General features: G+C 38.2%; 1 protein-coding gene across 2 annotated transcripts in view; it reads right to left on the reverse strand.

Annotated features, from left to right (window-relative positions):
• SARNP (SAP domain containing ribonucleoprotein) overlaps positions 1-18,778 on the reverse strand; it is a 360,966-nt gene that overhangs the window by 156,447 nt on the left and 185,741 nt on the right. The gene's annotated exons all lie outside the window — the stretch shown is intronic.

Here is an 18,778-nt window from a genome sequence, read left to right on the forward strand (position 1 = left end):
TCTTGGCAGGCTTTTTGTTCTGCTTGTACTTGTTCCAAGACTGAGCAGGCTTTCAAGTTCCCTTGGACTAATCCGCTTTTGCAGCGGGTTGCTGGCGCTGGGCCTTGTCCGCACAAAAGGGATGAAAAGTAGATCCTTTAGGCTTAGCCTTCTTATCCTGCGAAAGGAAAGCTCCCTTGCCTCCCGTAACCGTGGATATGATCAAATCCAAACCTGGACAGAACAGAATCTTTCCTTAAAAAGGCAGAGACAAGAGCCTCAACTTAGAGGTCATGTCCGCAGACCAAGACTTTAGCCACAGAGCCCTGCGAGCTAAAATGGAGAATCCTGAAACCTTTGTGTTCAGGCGAATAATTTGTATATTGGCGTCGCAAATAAAAGAATTGGCGACCCTTAATGTTATCCTGTATCTCGTCGATGGAAGTCTCCCTCTCGACCATATCACACAGGGATTTACACCAATATGTTGCAGCGCCGGAAACCGCTGCTGCAGCCACTGCCGTTTCAAACACAAACCCCATGTGCTGAAACATCTTCCTTAACATGTTTTCCAACTTGCTCGAGCTGTGAGTCCGGGACGGGGAACAGTTTCTTAAAGGGACACTGTACCCAATTTTTTTCTTTTGTGATTCAGATAGAGCATGACATTTTAAGCAACTTTCTAATTTACTCCTATTATCAAATGTTCTTTATTCTCTTGGTATCTTTATTTGAAATGCAAGAATGTAAGTTTAGATGCCGGCCCATTTTTGGTGAACAACCTAGGTTGTCCTTGCTGATTGGTGGATAAATTCATCCACCAATCAAAAACCGCTGTCCAGAGTTCTGAACCAAGAAAAAAAGCTTAGATGCCTTTTTTTTCATATAAAGATAGCAAGAGAAAGAAGAAACATTGATAATAGGAGTAAATTAGAAAGTTGCTTAAAATTGCATGCTCTATCTGAATCACGAAATAATTTTTTTGGGTTCAGTGTCCCTTTAAAGGAAGAAGGGGAAAAAGGAAGAACCTAATCGCTCCCATTCATTCTTAATAATATTAGCCATCTTAACAGGAACCGGGAAGGTCTGAGGTACCACCCTGTCCTCGTATACCTCATCAAGCTTAGGAATCAAAGGTTCCTCCGGAAGTTTCGGTTCCGGAACCTCCAGAGTAACAAGCACTTGCTTTAGCAAAAAGCGCAAATTCTCTATCCTAAACCTAAAGTCAGGCTCCTCCGCAGCCGGAGGATGAGATGACACGGACTTCGACCCAGAAGGAGCCTCCTCCGTAGAGTCGGAGTGGGCCTCGTCATCGTATAACGCCTCTGATATTTCCATAGGCGTAGACAACCCCTGGGCCGGGCCGCCATGATACGCCCTACGCTTGCGCTTAGCAGAAAGTGGTAAGGCATGGATCACTTTCTATACCAACGTTTGCAGTTGATCCGCAAAATCTGACGGCCAAAGAATCTCTCCCGTAGGAGTAATGGTTGGACCCTGGGGCACTGCATGTGCACATGGAGATGAAAGCAGAGAACACACCTCATGGGACAGGGAACCCTCAAAAGTGGACGGCTCAGTAGTACTAGACATCCCTTTATTTTTAGATGTTTCAACTTTATCGAGGCATGTGGAACATAGTTGAGCAGGCTGATCTACAAGAACCTCCTCACAATAAACACAGGAATGAGACTTTGTTAAAGAGGGAGTACCCTCTAACGTGTCAGAGTCCTACATAGCTTGCGGTTTTATTATGGACTATATTAACCTAATAAACAGGCACCTTTATACCTCCAATGGCCGGGCATTAACCACCTCCTATGACCCGGACTACAGAAACTACAGAGGAAGTGGAGACCGCCAAACCCGGTCACATGGGATGCTCGCAGTACCGCCCCTGCACTAAGGAATAAACACGCCAAAAACGGCTGCGTTTCAACCTGAAAGTTCCACCATTGCCAGAGTCTCATCTCGCACATAACGCAGCAATAACACAATAAACAATATCATGTATAAATCCCTCCCTGTTCAATAATCCCCTTACCAGGAACATTAACCCTTAATTCCAGACGCCACACTGTGACCCTGTATTCTGTATTATCATTATGTATAAAAAAAAATGAAACAATCTTACCAGAATCTATGCCGTGGAACAGGAACATGGCCCTTCAAGTGTGACAGGTAAAAGCATCGCTCCTGACATGGACTTGAGAGCAGAAAGCAGGCAGCGAAACTCGTCAACGCTGATTGCTGGTGGAGCTGTTAACACGAGTCGGGATGGTTTCGCAGAAACACTCTCCCTGCATCTCCGGACTCTAACTTTGACCCAGGCTCTGAGAGGCTGACAGGTCTACTTAAAACTCAAGTCCCGTTCCGAAGAGTACTACCCTCCATAAGAGACTACACAGAATCTTCTGCACTTCTCTGCCATCCTCCTGTGACGAAAGGCAAAGAATGACTGGGGGATGAGGTTGAGTGGGGGAGGTATTTAAGCCTTTGGCTGGGGTGTCTGCCTCCTCCTGGTGACCAGGTTCTTAAATCCCAAAAGTAATGAATGAAGCCGTGGACTCTCCTCCCCTTTAGATGGAAATAAATCATTACAAGTAATTCTGCCTGTTTTGCTGTAAAATACATCTGAACAATGTGCTTGTTCCCAGACAGACTAAAGAGAATCTGGAAAGAAACACAGCGCAACCAGATTCAAGTGTAGCGTAATGATATAAAATATAGGACACTGTTAAAGATGCACTTAGTGTGTTAAAATGTATTTATTGCATAACATCTTAAAAACGAAATCCTTCCAAGGTATAAGAGTAGAAAAAGTTGATATATGTCCCGTAAGACAGTCAGCTATATGTCCCGTAAGACAGTCAGCTATGTTTTTAAAGTCCACAGACAGTGTCACCTCAAGCTGTGCTGGCGGCTCTCGTGCATACGACCAGCGCAATACCGATGCTGGGTAGTATTTCCTTGATTCAGAGGTTGATGACGTCAGGAGGCTACGGTTCCCCACTTTGTACAAAAAGCATCAACGCGTTTCTACCGCTAAACGTGCAGTCTCTCTCAAGAGGTGCAATGATCTGATAGTTGGACGGCCTGTGTTTGCCTTTAAATGTCCACAAAAGTTTTCTGATTGGTGCAGCCACGGCACTTAGGAGAGTGAAATATATACCTTCTCTTATGACAGCGCACATATTACTAGGCCGTGGACAAAAACCTTACACTACAATATTAAGTTGCAGTCAGCTCAATATAAACAATATAAAGGCAATTTATAAAAACTTAATATCAAAACCTGTCAACTAAATTAAATAAAAATAGTTAAAGATTATATAAATAATGCATGTAATTGGTTAACGGGATTCATACATATAAAAGCAGAATTCAATTTTATCCTCTATAATGAATACATGAAATGATTAAAAAATTCATAAATGTAAATACACATATAGAAACAAGATCCAATTGTATCCCTTATTACATCATGACTTAATTTAGATATAATATCGGATATGTTACTAGATGACAATATTATAAAATATTAAATATTATTAAAAATATAGCCTCTATAGTAAACGGTCACCAAGGAGAGTTTAACCAAATGAATGCCCAGAGTTACATAAAAGCGGCTAAGTCCAGGTCTACATTTAAGCCCATTGGATGCAAACAGTTTAATTTTTATATCCAGAAAGTTTCCTGTTTCCTAAGGGTCAATAATCTACTCTTTTTGCCGGGGGTGGGGTATCCAAACAATTAATTGGACCTTTAAAGTCCTAGAGTCACTCCCATGACAGTGTCTGAAATGGACAGGAACACTGTTTATCTAATTTGAACTTCATGTTGTATAAATGCTCAGAGAATCTACGTCTCATCTTCCTTTTCGTGCGACCTACATAAATTAGGTCACACCCGCATGTTAAAAGGTTCACTACACGTGTGAAGTCACAAGTACACCGGCTATTTATATTAAATGTTGCTGTGTGATCACCATTGTTAAATAAGGGATTCATATCTATATGCTTACACATTGCACAGTTGTTTTTACCAGATTTATACGTGCCTTCTTTAAGGCTTAGCCAGTTGCTTATTGTGGTTTTGTCTTTCTTAATTGGTCTCAATTTACTGGGGGCCAATAGATTTTTTAGGTTTCTTCCCTTTTTAATAAAAGTTATTAATGATTTATTAGTGAGATTCGGAGCTAGAATAATGTCTGATTTTAAGATTTCCAAAGTTTTTATTAAAACATTCTTAATAAACGTATTACCCTCATAAGTGGTTATGAATCGAACTGCGTCCCTACTATCTTGTTCACTCTCGTTCTTCTTACCACATATATCTTTATTTAATAACTGCTTTCTGTCTTGATCCTGTGCTCTAAGACGGGGCTCTTCTATACTTTTCAAACTATAGCCTTTTTTCACAGAAATTCCTAGAAATAATTTCGGCTTCCCTGTTAAAATCTTCAAAAAAGAGGAACAATTCCTTCTAAGCCTTAGAAATTGCCCATATGGTACATTGTCTTTCCATTTCTTATGATGGGCACTTCTATAGTTAATATAACTGTTCCTATCAGTAGGTTTTCTAAAATTAGAAACTGCAATTTTGTTTTTAGAGTCCACAAACATACGTAAGTCTAGGAACTCAATTTCAGTTTTACAGTGCTTTTCCGTGAATTTTAAGTTATAGTCATTGTCGTTAATATATGGAAAGACAACGTACCATATGGGCAATTCCTAAGGCTTAGAAGGAATTGTTCTTTGGAAGATTTTAACAGGGAAGCCGAAATTATGACTAGGAATTTCTGTGAAAAAGACTATAGTTTGAAAAGTATAGAAGAGTCTCGTCTTAGAGCAAAGGATCAAGACAGAAAGCAGTTATTAAATAAAGATATACTGTATGTGGTAAGAAGAACGAGAGTGAACAAGATAGTAGTGACGCAGTTAGATTCATAACCACTTATGATGAGGGTAATAAGAAATTTATTTAAAAAAACATTGGGGAATCTTAAAATCAGACATTATTCTAGCTCCGAATCTCACTAATAAACCGTTAACTTTTAAAAAGGGAAGAAACCTAAAAAAAAAATCTATTGGCCCCCAGTAAATTGAGACCAATAAAAAAAAACAAAAAAAAAAACAACACAATAAGCAACTGGCTAAGCCTTAAAGAAGGCACGTATAAATGTGGTAAAAACAACTGTGCAATGCGTAAGCATATAGATATGAATCCCTTATTTAACAATAGTGATTACACAGCAACATTTAATATAAAAAGCCGGTGTACTTGTGATTTCACACATGTAGCGTACCTTTTTTTTTTTTTTTTCCCCCAAAATAGCTTTATTGAAGCATATCAAAAATTAACAACAAACATAAACATAAAGTTTACAAAATTCTGTAAGCATTTTGAAATTAATTTTCCTTTTTCATTTCTCTTTTTTTTCTTCCAATTTGAACATTAAAAATAGAAAATTCTAAATATAGCCATAAGATTACACTTATTAGATTACATTGCAATCCATGAACATATACCAAAAGGTGGCATGAGAGAGGAGGGGGGGGGGGGGAGGGAAGGAGGGGTAAAGAGAAGAAAGAGAAGGAAAAAAAAAAGGGGGGGGGGGGAAGGAAAATTTGCTTTAAATTGTTTTATTCCAAACTGCCAAGATCATCTCGTGGATGTCCAGTTTCTCGATTTTGAGATAATGATATCTCTCCAAGGCAATAAGTTCAGACACTTGTTGTTTCCATTCAATTATAGACGGAACACATTGTTTCTTCCATCTCTTAGGGATAAGTTTTTTTGCGCCTGTCAACATTATCAGGAGAAGCGCTAACTTAGCAGGGTCTTTTATCTTGGGTAGTGAGCTAAACAAAATACTCTCTGGAGTATTTGGTATATGTGTATCAAGCAAATCTGAGATGAAAGAGAAGATTTCCATCCAATAAGCATGCAATTTGGGACAGGACCACCATATATGGATGAGGGAACCTTCCTCTCCACAACCTCTCTAGCACTTATTGCTCAGAGAGGGATATATTTTATGGAGCTTTGACGGGGTTAGGTACCATCAGCTTAAAATTTTTATATGAATTTCTTGTATAGAAGCGGACACTGAGGAGCGTTTCGTGAGTGTAAATGCTTTAATCCAAGAGTCATTATCTATCTCATTCGGTAGCTCTCTATTCCAAGCTATGGTGTAAGATGGAAGTGTTGTGGAGTCGTCTATAACTGTCAGTTTGTATAAGAGAGATATGAGGTGACCTGGAGCATCAGTTAGAATACATAATTTTTCAAAAGGCGCGAGTCCTCTACCCATAGCTTTCCTATGTTTGTGGTGTGAGATGTAATGGAGTAATTGATTGTAGCTGAGCCACGAAGAAAAAATCTCTCCGTGGGCTTCTGCTAACTGTCCTTGTGTTTTAGTAATACTATTTTCAGTAATGAACTGCATGGTGCCTGTTTTTAGGGTGCATGGTTGTTTGATACGGGAGCCCATCTTGCAGTATGGAAGATCCGTATTCTCGATTATGGGTGTGAGGGGCGAATGCCTGGATGAGATTTGTGTACTAGTAGCTATTATCTTATCCCATTCGATTAATGTTTCTGTTGTCATTACATATTTATGCAGATTTTTTGGTCTGTGTGATGGGAGAGCCCAAGCTAATGTTCCTACATTGTTCCGCATAAAGATCTGCCTATTTAGGTGAATCCACGCCTTGTTAATGTTATTGTGGGACCATTCAACTACATGTTGAAGAAAAATCACCCTTCTATACGCCAACAAGTGATGCACTGCCCAACCTCCTCTATCCCTTGACATGTACATGGTCTTGCGTGGAACCCTAGGTTTTATATTTGCCCAGATGTATTGTTCAATTATAGATTGTAACTGGTTAATATATCCATCTTGCATGGGAATTGGGATCATTTGAAGTACGTAAAGGATTCTCGGAAGGACATTCATCTTAATTACCCCTATCCTCCCTAACCAAGACAGGGGCTTGTTCTTCCAGCTTGAGAGATCTCTGGTAATTTCATTTTTTAGTGGAATATAATTATATTTATAGAGATCCTGCATAGAAGGTGTTAAAAATACTCACAGATATTTAAGCTTATGTTGAGCCACTGGAATATTATGTTCTTCTTTTAATTTTTGAATATAATGAGTCTGGCTGTTAATATTCAGGAGTTCGGATTTATTTAAATTAAGGAGGAAATTAGACACCTCACCATACCGGTCCAGTTCTTTTAGCAATTCGGGTACAGAAGTCTCAGCCTCTGTTAGAGTAAAGAGGATATCATCCGCGTACAGCGCTTGTTTGAATTCTGTATCCCCAACTACTATCCCTTTAATTTCAGTATTTTTCCTAATTTTTTTGGGCTAATACTTCAATAGATATGGCAAATAGTAGGGGCGATAACGGGCACCCCTGCCTCAACCCATTGTTAATGTGAAAGGTATCTGATAATGTACCATTAACTCGTACTCTTGCATTTGGTGCAGCGTATAGGGCCATAGATATTTAGAAAAGCTTTTGGTAAACCCATCTCGCTCATTGCTTGTTGTAAAAAAGGCCAACTAACCCTATCGAAGGCCTTCTCCGCGTCTGTCGAGAAGAAGACCATTGGTACCCCTGTAATTCTTGCATGGTTCGTTAATTGTATGACTTTGGTTATATTGTCCCTAGCCTCCCTCCCAGGTACAAATCCCACCTGGTCATTGGAAATTAGATCAGGTAGCATTTATTTAGCCTATTAGCTAAAATCTTTGCCAGAAACTTCATATCCGTATTTATTAATGATATCGGTCTGAAATTTCCTGGACATGTAGCTGGTTTGCCTGGTTTGGCTAGTACTGTGATGTGCGCTTCCAACAGCGTCTTTGATAATTTGGGGTCATCCCTAAGATTGTTAAATAAGTGTAACATGTGTTTGGCTAAAACTCCCTCACATTCTTTATAGTATTTTGATGTGAACCCATCAGGGACCGGGCTTTTACTTGAAGGGGAGTCTTTAATGGCTTGGTGGAGTTCTTCTATTGTTATTGGGGCTGCTAAAGCATCAGCTGCTTTCTTATCGATAGTTGGGAGTCCTAAGTCTTTGAAATACTGGTTAATTTTCTCTTTAGAGGCGGGGGTTTCCTGATTATTATCCTCATCTAAATTATATAGTTTATTATAATATTTTTGAAAATTTGCTGCGATTTTGGAGCTGCCTTTAACCGTTTGTCCCTCTGATGTATTAAGAGAATGGATATATGTGTTTAGTTGTTTCCTTTTCAGACTTCTGGCTAGTACCTTACCAGGTTTGTTTCCGCCTTCAAAATAATACTGTTTGAGGAATAAGGCTTTTCGTTGATGAATTTCGATCAAGTGTTGTTTAAGCGCCATTCTTGCCTCAAAGAGATCATTTTTAGTTAAATTGTCAGCGGGATCGTTTTTATGTTTAGATTCTAAGGTGTTAACTCTTTGTAGCAGCGTTGTGTGTTTTTCCCTAGCCTGTCTATTCAGCTTAGATTTATATTTTATTAATATCCCCCTAATGACTGTTTTATGTGCTTCCCACTCCACTCGGTGCGAAGTGGAGGATTGGGAATTAATTGTAAAGTATTCTCTTATGTCCTTATGTATTGCTTCTAATATTAGGGGGTCATCATTCAATAAGGAATCATCCAATCTCCATATCTTAGCCGCTATTGGAACATCAGGCCAAAGAACTTGGCAAGTGACCGGAGCATGGTCCGACCATGTTATAGACCCTATGTCACATCCACAAGTGATAGAGAGGCCATGCGAGTCAGTGAATATATGATCAATTCTTATGTAGCTATTATGGAGATTGGAATAAAACGTGTAATCTCTATCTGATGGATGAAGAGTTCTCCAAGTATCATGGAGTGTGAGATTCTGGAAAGTTTGTTTAATGGATTTCAGAGTGCTGGTGGGAATGCTAGATATCCCCTTGGAGGAGTCAAGAGAAGGGTCGAATGAGACATTAAAATCTCCTGCGACGAAGGTTATTCCCTGGGAATGGTCAAGAATTACATTAGCTATTTTTTTAAAAAAACCCTGTTTGTGCTTGATTGGGGGCGTATATGTTAAGGAGTGTAATTTGGTGTCCATAAAGTAAGCCTTTTAAAAGAATATATCGCCCCTCAGTGTCCCTTTCAGTATGCGTAATTTGTATCGGAAGTGTTTTATGAATAAGAATAGCTACTCCAGCTCGTTTGTTGGGCCCAGAGTCAAAATAAGCTATGGGATATTGTTTGTTGTACCACTTGGGTTCCTTTCCTTTCTGAAAGTGGGTCTCCTGAATCATCAGAATGTGACTAATTTGTTCATGTCTCGAAAAGCAATAGAGCGTTTGCCAGGGTTATTTAAACCGTTTATTGTGGTTATCTGAATTGTATGGTCTTAGAATCTGCTAATCTTAGAAATCATCTTGGCACTTTAAAGAGGGGAGGGGAAGGAAGAAGAAAAAAAAAAAAAAAAAGATTATATAAGGGGGAAGAGGGAAGGAGGAGGAAACAGCAGAAGTAGAAGAAAGGAATTAAGAAAGAACCGGGGTAGAAGATAGTTAAATAACAATATTATATTTTTCAGTATATTTCAGAATTGTAGCAATAAGGTTACAGTTGAAAAAAAAATGTGTTTTGGAACAATAATGTAACTAAATGTGAACTAAACCAATTGGAGGTAGTATACCCATTTTCGGCTAATAACTAACAATGAAAATGCATTTATTTAAAACCTGGCAAAGGAGGGAGAAATAAGGAGGCGTATTGGAGGTGGGTTAGGATTAGTTGGATAGGGGAGGGTGAGAGAAGGAGGGTAAGGGGGTTTCATTAGTAGATATAGTTGAGAGGTCAATAATATAAAAACAGGCTATTACGCCTCAGCGATATCATCAGGGGACATCAGCAGCCAAAAGCGTGATGCAAGTGTTTTGCATATTCCTGATAGCTTTTCTAGTAAGGGAGGGAAAGTAGGGGGAAACAAACGGGAGGGAATGTGGGGGGGGAGGAGAGGAAGGTAAGGTAGAGGCGGGTAGGGGAGAACAGTAATATAGAGTTACATTTTACTCCTAAAGGAAAACAACATCTAAAAAACATGAAGTAGGCACCTAATGTGATCCCTATACCTTTGAAAGAGTTATGAGGCCTAGTCTTCTGACAGTTATCCTACGATCTAAGTCAACCATCCCTTACTTAACAAAAAACATTTAATGTGTTAATGATGCCCTTTCGTCGCTGCATAACTTTTGGTTAACATAGTACAATTCAACAAGCAATCTTTTAACAAGAAACTTTTTAAAACTAGATGTATGACAAGTCCACTGCCTGTGCCTGTCCCAAACCCCTCACAGGATTAATTTAACCTTAAGGAACAGTTCCCGGGTAAACATCTATTTCAGTTCATTGAAAGAGGTACTTATCTATGTTTCTGGAATGATGTCCCTGACAGAAGCCGAAGCTGTAAGAGCCTCTCTTCCTGGAGTGTGGTCTGCGTTCTTTTCCGATGTTTCTGGTAGGTTTAGATCTTTGTAGAAGAGTCGAGGATCAGAACCAGGCCTATAGATGATTGTCCTATTGTTATGATTAACAATTAGGGAGACTGGGAATCCCCAGCGATACTGTATTTTATTTTTACGGAGGTGGGAGGTTATGTGGGATAGCTCTCGACTTTTCTGTAGCGTTGCCGGAGAGATTTGTACTTCCTCTCCTGCGTGGAAGATAGGTTGTTTCGCTCTGGCACTCTTTAAAATTTCCTCCTTATCCCTGAAGCTGAGGAACTTAACTATAATGTCTCTCGGCGGAGCTTTAGGTGGAGGTTTGGACCTGAGAGCCCTGTGAGCTCTTTCGATAGGGATCTCCTGAGCCGCAGGGGCCTCCTTTATGACCCTGAAAACTGCTTGCAGATAACCCTCTATTGCTGGAGGGTGGACCGTCTCTGATATCCCCCTGAATCTAAGATTGTTTGGCCTACAGTGATCGTCTAAATCTTCCATTTTGTCTGTTAGGAACTGTAAGTGGTCTGAATGATTCTGCAGTTCCACAGAGTTGTTTTGAATATTGACAGCAATGGTGTTGTGTTGTTCCTCCATTTTTAGGACTCTGTTGTCTAAGGCACTCAAATCCTTGCGTAAGTCCCAGAATAAGTTCCTTATTTCTTGCAGAACACCTTTTATGTCCTCCTTTGATGATAAATGTTGTATATCCTCCTTAGTAATAAAAGAGGGTTGAGAGGTATCAGCTTGTGTGGTTTGGGCTGACATGTTTGTTTGATTATTAGCCATGTTTTCTTTAATGGTATCAGATTTTGGGTCAATGGGTTTGAGATAGTGGCTAAGAGGGTTAGAGCTACTAGATTTTCCCAGTCTGTTTCTTGCAAGGCATTACATTGGGAGCAAACACCTTGAAATTAAAGAATGTCTTTCCTCTTTATATAGGATAAATCTTTTAGTGCACAGAAAATGATCCTTTAATGCTTGTAGTGTTTTAACCCTAATGTTTTGCAGTGTACTTTAGAGAAAATAGGGCTCTTTTATTGTTTTAGAGGGTTTAGGAACCCTTCTATTTCCTCACTCTGACTCTCCCTCCTCCTCTATGCTTCAGAAAGAGTTAATAGTTACTGCTTTTTATAAAACACTCTTGATATTCCCTGTAGTTTTTTCTGATGGGGGAAGATCTGCATCCTGGAGTGTCTCTTATTGATAAAAGCCTGCTGCTGTGGTTAAGTCTGTGATTCCCCCCGGTGTCCCAATATCCTCAGTCCCTGCAAGCCTCTCCTTTTTGTTTTTAAATGTGGTTCTATTTTCCCCAAGCAAAAGAGAGAAAGCCTCCACTTCGCTCTCTAGATCGTGGCCATTGCACAACGACTGTTGGGTACTGCGTCACCAGAGCGGATCCTCTCTGCAGACTGAAAGATCTGTTGACGGTAAGGGTTTTACCGTTATTTACTACGGCTTTCTGGCTCTGCTTGTTGCTTTCGGCGATCTGGGGAACAATGCAGGGGTACGTTGATCTGACCTGCAGATCGCTCCTCAAAGATTCCCCTCGCTGATAGGAACAGCTGCAACCGCCGTGTAGGGCCTCGTGGGTGCTGGGGCCGATGTAGGGATCCTGCACTGCAGTATAAAGTAGTCCGCAATATTTCTACTATCCGGATGCCTCTCCCAGCACCTATCTTCTGTGCCCCATAGGAATTGGGAAAGGTGGGTAAGGGATTATGCCAGGTTTAAGCCGTTTTGCCTATATAGTTATTAGGAGCCTATCTACAGTGCGGCCATTTCCCAGCGTGGCCAGACTCCGCCCCGTAGTGTACCTTTTAACATGCAGGTGTGACCTAATTTATGTAGGTCGCACGAAAAGGAAGACGAGACGTAGATTCTCTGAGCATTTATAGAACATAAAATCCAAATTAGATAAATAGTGTTCCTGTCCATTTCAGACACTGTCATGGGAGTGACTCTAGGACTTTAAAAGTTCAAATCATTGATTGGATACCCCCCAGCAAAAAGAATAGATTATTGACCCTTGGGAAACAGGACACTTCCTGGATACAAAAATAAAAACTGTTTGCATCCTATAGACTTAAATGTAGACCTGGACTTAGCCGCTTTTATCTAACTTGGGGCATTCATTTAGTTAAATTCCCTTGGTGACAAGTTTACTATAGAGGGCAGGGCCGCCACTAATTTTGGGGCCCCTGACTTAACCATTGATCAGGGTCCCCCCCCCCCCCTTTGACATGTGCAATTTTTGACCAAGTGACTAAAACGTATTTGCACTTTATTCTTAAGTGTCTATTTAAACTTGGAAATGTTGTAAAGGTAGTAACATACAAACACACAGACACTCATACATAAGGATTCACATATAGACACTCTAACATACATGCAAAGAAACACACTCAGACACCCAAACAGACACTTAGCACTTGTTTACATTGACCTGGCAAGTAATGAGGTAGACTAAAAAAAGGAGATTTAGAAAGCAAAATATGGAGTTCTGATTATCTTTTTGTAAAGGAAGATGCCAACTAAATGATGACAACAGCATGCAGTGGCTGAAAGGAAGGGCCCTGAACTGCCTAAACAATAATTTAAAGGTTAAATGGTGGATTAGGTGACTTCCGGAAAGGTCTCAGTCTCCAAGTCTGTAGAAAGATGTGAATAATCAGTAGTAAGGTCAAAATGTCCTAAAAAGGAACAGACAATGGACACACACACACAAACTCAAACACAAACTAGCACATACAAGGAAACACTGACAGACAGCCTCAGAAAACACACAAAGACCCACACACACACAGAGACACCCACAGAAAACACACAAAGACATACACACACAGAGAGACAACCACATAAAACACAGAAAGACATATATACATACACACACCCTCGCTGAGACAGCCACAGAAAACACAGACATACACACCCACCCTCACAGAGGCATCCAGAGAAAATACACAAAGACAAACATACACACACTCTCATAGAGACACCCATAGAAAAAGCTCAAAGACATATGCACACACCCTCACAGACCTCCACAGAAAATGCACATACATACACACCCACCCTCACAGAGAGACCCACAGAATAAAAATACATACACACTCAGAGACACAAACCAAAGTACAAAGACATAAACACAGACACCCACAGAAACACTCACATGGCAAAACATGTATGCACCTTGCATCCCCTAAATCAACAGTGTGTGACTTGCATGATAAAAAAATGCAGAAATTAAGAGATCACTTTTTAAAGAATCATATTTGTAAATGTGCAAACAAACATAATTTTATTAATTCAAAATAGTACATTAATGATCTGGGTAGATGGCTAGATGAAGAAAAGTACTTTTAAAAGGTTGACATATGTTTGTTTTTTCCCCATTTCCCCCAACCAAGAGCACAACTTCAAATATAGTGTACAAATGTTCCCATCTGTCAGCTGTACTTATGGATTTTGAAAATGCTGTACTCTATATGGTCTTGGTGGGACCATAAGCTGTGGTACTCATACCATTAGATCTGGTTAAATGCAGGATTTAGGCTTGTTGGTATGTATTTCAAAATTATGTCAGCTGTAGTGTAAACTGAACAGTTTTAAGTTAACCTGTCTCATTTCAAACACTGAGCAATCTTAGTCTGAGAGTATAACATTTTATGCAGATGTAAAAATCTTAGATAAAATGCCTCCTTGCATCTGGAAAGTCCTTGCATAAAGGGGCAGTAAACTGGAATGTAATATATATATTATAAATAAAAAAATGCATATCTGCCAAAAAGGCACCTACCATTTGTGTATTGAGGAGGAAACATTTCTGCATGGTTTTAAATATAGAATTTCTACAGCATTATCAAATAATCATAAATACACTGCTGCTAAAAAATGTGTTTTTATGGACCCCTGGCCCCACCATACAACTACTACCACACTGAAGTTAAAATCTTAAATAGCAAATGTTTTTTTATTTCTTTGTGCAAAGTAAGTCCTACCTCCTCTGCAAATGAAAGTGATCTGCCGTCTGACTCAGGCACACACAATACAAACAAAGTGCGAAGTCTGTCTCACACTGTGCATAGTGGTTTAGTGCACACTCAGAAATCCTCTCAAATGCTAATACTTTACTCCTTGTAATAACATTTCCCATGCCCAATTAGCACTCTGCTGTAGTACCCACTGGTGGCTGCCAAAATTTAAATTTTTTTTTAGTTCTTGCCTCATGGTGCCCCCCTGGCCCATTGGGCCCCTGACAGGAGTCACCCCTGTCACCCCCTGATGGCGGCCCTGATAGAGGGTATAATTTTTATATATATATTTTTAATTCTTAATATTTTATAATAATGTCAACTAGTAACATATATACGATATATCTAAATTAAGTCATGATGTAATAAGGGATAAAATTGGATCTTGTTTCTATATGTGTACAGTATTTACATTTATAAAAAATAAAAATTACTTCATGTATACATAAGAGGATAAAATTGAATTCTGCTTTTATATGTATGAATCCCGTTACCAATTACATGCATTATTTATATAATCTTTTTTTATATTATTTTTAACACTTATTTTAGTCGACAGGTTTTGATATTAAGTTTTCATAAATTGCCTTTATATTGTTTATATTGAGCTGCCTACAACTTAATATTGTAGTTAAGGTTTTTGTCCACGGCCTAGTAATATGTGCACTGTCATAAGAGAAGGACTATATTCCAAGTGCCGTGGCTGCACCAATCAGAAAACTTTTGTGGACATTTAAAGGCAATCACAGGCTATCCAACTATCAGATCATTGTACCTCTTGAGAAAGACTTAACATTTAGAGGTAGAAACTCGTTGATGCTTTTTGTACCAAGTGGGGACCCGTAGCTGCCTGACGTCATCAACCTCTGAATCAAGGAAATACTACCCGGCATCAGTATCGCGCTGGTCATATGCAAAAGAGCTGCCAGCACAGCATGAGGTGATGCTTTCTGTGGTCTTTGAATAGAGATAGAGCTGACTGTCATACGGGACTTATAAAATATGAAACTGTTAAAGATCCTTCCAAGGTATAAGAGTAGATTAAATTGTAGCGTAATGATATATCAACGTTTATCTGGTTGCGCTGTGTTTCTTTCCAGATTCTCTTGGCTTCTACCCTACTCCAGGTGGTCCGAAGGACACCATTTGTGGAACAGCAGCAGCCAGTCTTTTCTGCCTGAGAACCACATTGGAATCCATACTTATACCTGGTATTGGTGAGACTATCGATATTGCCTTTAATTTGAAAATATAGTGTTATTGTGTACACATACTCTCCCATTTTGGTTATCTGTGTTCTGTAAGTTTTTATAACAGGGTACCAGTATTTTATTACATTTTATACTAGATTGAGAGATATATCCATATATATACACATTTGTAGGTTTAAATACAGCGTATACAGTAGCTCACTGTTATATTTTTATATATTGACCAAATTCATCAATTAATGTTTGAGCTTTTGAATTTGTATTGTTATTAGCTTTCCCACCTGGATTATTGGCGTTGGTTCAATTTTCCAATCTCTAAAGAGACTATAACATTCCACATATTGATTGGTTAGCTTAGCGTCTTATTACATATGCCTTACATTGGCCACAGCAAGAGACTAGGAAAACAGATTCATTCAGGGTTTTTAAAAGATGCCTACATCTACTCTTGATTTACAAAACTGTATAAATTGTGATAATGAAATGACAGTGTTAATTTATTTTTAAAAATTACTTTTAAAAACAGTAATTGCTGTTATATGAGTTTAAATGTCTGTTTTAAATACATAAAAAGAGAAATATCCATTCAAAATAATAGAACATACCACTGTTCTATATAAAAACTTGGCCATCAGTTAAAGATTTTTATGTAAAAACTCTGCTATATACTTTCATTATTTATTTTTCCCCCTTTCCATGTAATTTAGCTTTGAAAAATTAGGATTTTCTAATTCTGAGAACTTGAAAATCCACCCTGCTGACTTTTCAAGTCTTACCTTGCTGCATATATTTGCCTAATTGTCTACAGCTAACAACATTTCTAGCATTATCTCTCCTTCAAATAAAAAACCCTGCATAGCTACTGTACATAAAAAATGTCTCTCAATATAAAATTTGTCTTTCTATAATTGTTTGAGGGAACTCGCAGAACTGAAGAGACCTCTCAGATAATCATGTGATTTTCTCTATTTTGGACAGACAAGCAGGATTTTGAGGGATAGAATCTGTGAACATATTCTAAAAATAGAACATGGATCTACAGAAACGAAACTATACACTCATTTCAAAGAAGCACATGCAGGAAGTCCCAAGAATTTTAAATATTGGGGAATTAAGCAAATTAATTTAGGAATTAGGGGGGGAAATAATAATGCATTACTTAAGAAAGAAGCAGAATTCATATTTAATTTTAAGACCCTCTACCCACATGGCCTAAATTCAGAAATGGATCTAAGCATGCTGTTCTAATACTATTATAACAGGAAACTGTATATTTACCTCATTCTAATATCCCTAATTTCTATTATATTGAATTCCATCTTTGAGATAATAAATAATGGAATCCTTACTAAAAAGAAATTTAATTTAGGATTTATTATCCACTCTGTATACATAATCCTACATTTTTTACTTCCTCAGTCTGTTAATCCAACAGTCTATTAGTAATTCACTTTCTCTTTCTGTTAATATACAAGTCTATTTATAATTCGCATACACATAGAATATTCTACATTCATACGTATATAGACACTTTTTATAGATTTTCATATTAGTTCTTTATATCCTTTATACTATATTGGGGTATAGGAATTTCGCTTAATTTTTCATATTTTTTACATTTATATTTTTTTACAACATTTATTTTTTCCATGAGTTTCTTATAAACATACCTTTTTAATGTTTTTTAAATAAATAAAACATATAGAGATCGATATATAGAATATATATAGAATATATATATTCATATTAACTTTTCAGGCATTATAGCATTCCGTTTAAATAGCGGTTAAAAATCTCCTAAAAAAACCAGCCCAAACTCCAATGACTATTATTGTATTAGAATTTGCTAAAATAAACGCATACAAACTAGTTAATATATATGAATTTCACTTCAATTAACTGTTGTATGGTTTTTAGGTGGTCTATTTCCATGGAGCGTTCTCTACCTCCAGTGAAGCGAATGGAGTTGAGATTTAATGTATCAAATAAAATAAAATAGATTTTATGCATTAATTTATTGTTAATAATACCTTATAAATTTAATTGTGAGTAGGGCTAGTAGTATAATTGTACATTTTACTTTTACATATTGTATCGCACCCACAAGCTGGATTTTATCCAATTAAATTTGAACGTGGGCTATTTAAATTGTAAGACACATCTAGTAGGCATCTTGATAAAGGCCCCTGGTGGCTGAAACGCGTAGAATTTGCCTACTTTTTGGATACGTACTATTCCTACCTCGGTGTGGTCACGTCAGTAGATAGGACAGGTACATTGAGCAGTCACGAAAATACATTCTGAGCTGTCTCTGTATGTGTAATTCCTGTCCCAGGACCTACTGTTACGGACCCACCCTTTGTGACATATCTTTATTCTGTTTACCTATTTAATGCAAAGCCTTTTACAATTCAATTGGAAATGAAATGATTCACTCCTGAACTCTAACACGGATCTGTTACTAACACAGAGAGGATTACTGCTTTAACCGCCTGCGTGGATTGCTGACACCAACACAAAGAGGTTCACTACTCTAACCGCTTGGGGGGAACGCTAAACAGCCATTCGATCCGTTTGGACAGAGCCTAAAAGACGCAGATTCACGGAAAGGACATCACCTTTTCAAATCAGGTTTTATCTGCCACTTTTATTCACAGAAAAACATCCAAACTGTGAAAAGACACTGTTGCGATATTAAAAGGACACAGGTTCCCAATACACAAGATATGGTATCTGTTTGTTATAACTGTTGGGTACTTTGTTTATAATATCAGTTACATTTTAGCCTATTTTATATGCACTTTTTTACATTGTTATATTATGCTTATTTAATATCTGTTTTTTATTTGATGCCGGCATCCCCTTTTTTATCTTACATCAGTTTATTTCTACTACTTTGAATATTCTTATCTATTTAATTAATTGTCATTCAATAAATTCAATTTGTTTGATACTTTATATCTCCTTGTAATATATACGCTTCACTGGTAATATGCACGCTTCACTGGCCTTATTGGTTGTTTAACGGTGTTGATCACCTATCAATGC

Source organism: Bombina bombina, chromosome 3 (assembly GCF_027579735.1).
Source record: "Bombina bombina isolate aBomBom1 chromosome 3, aBomBom1.pri, whole genome shotgun sequence".
Lineage (NCBI taxonomy): Eukaryota > Metazoa > Chordata > Amphibia > Anura > Bombinatoridae > Bombina > Bombina bombina.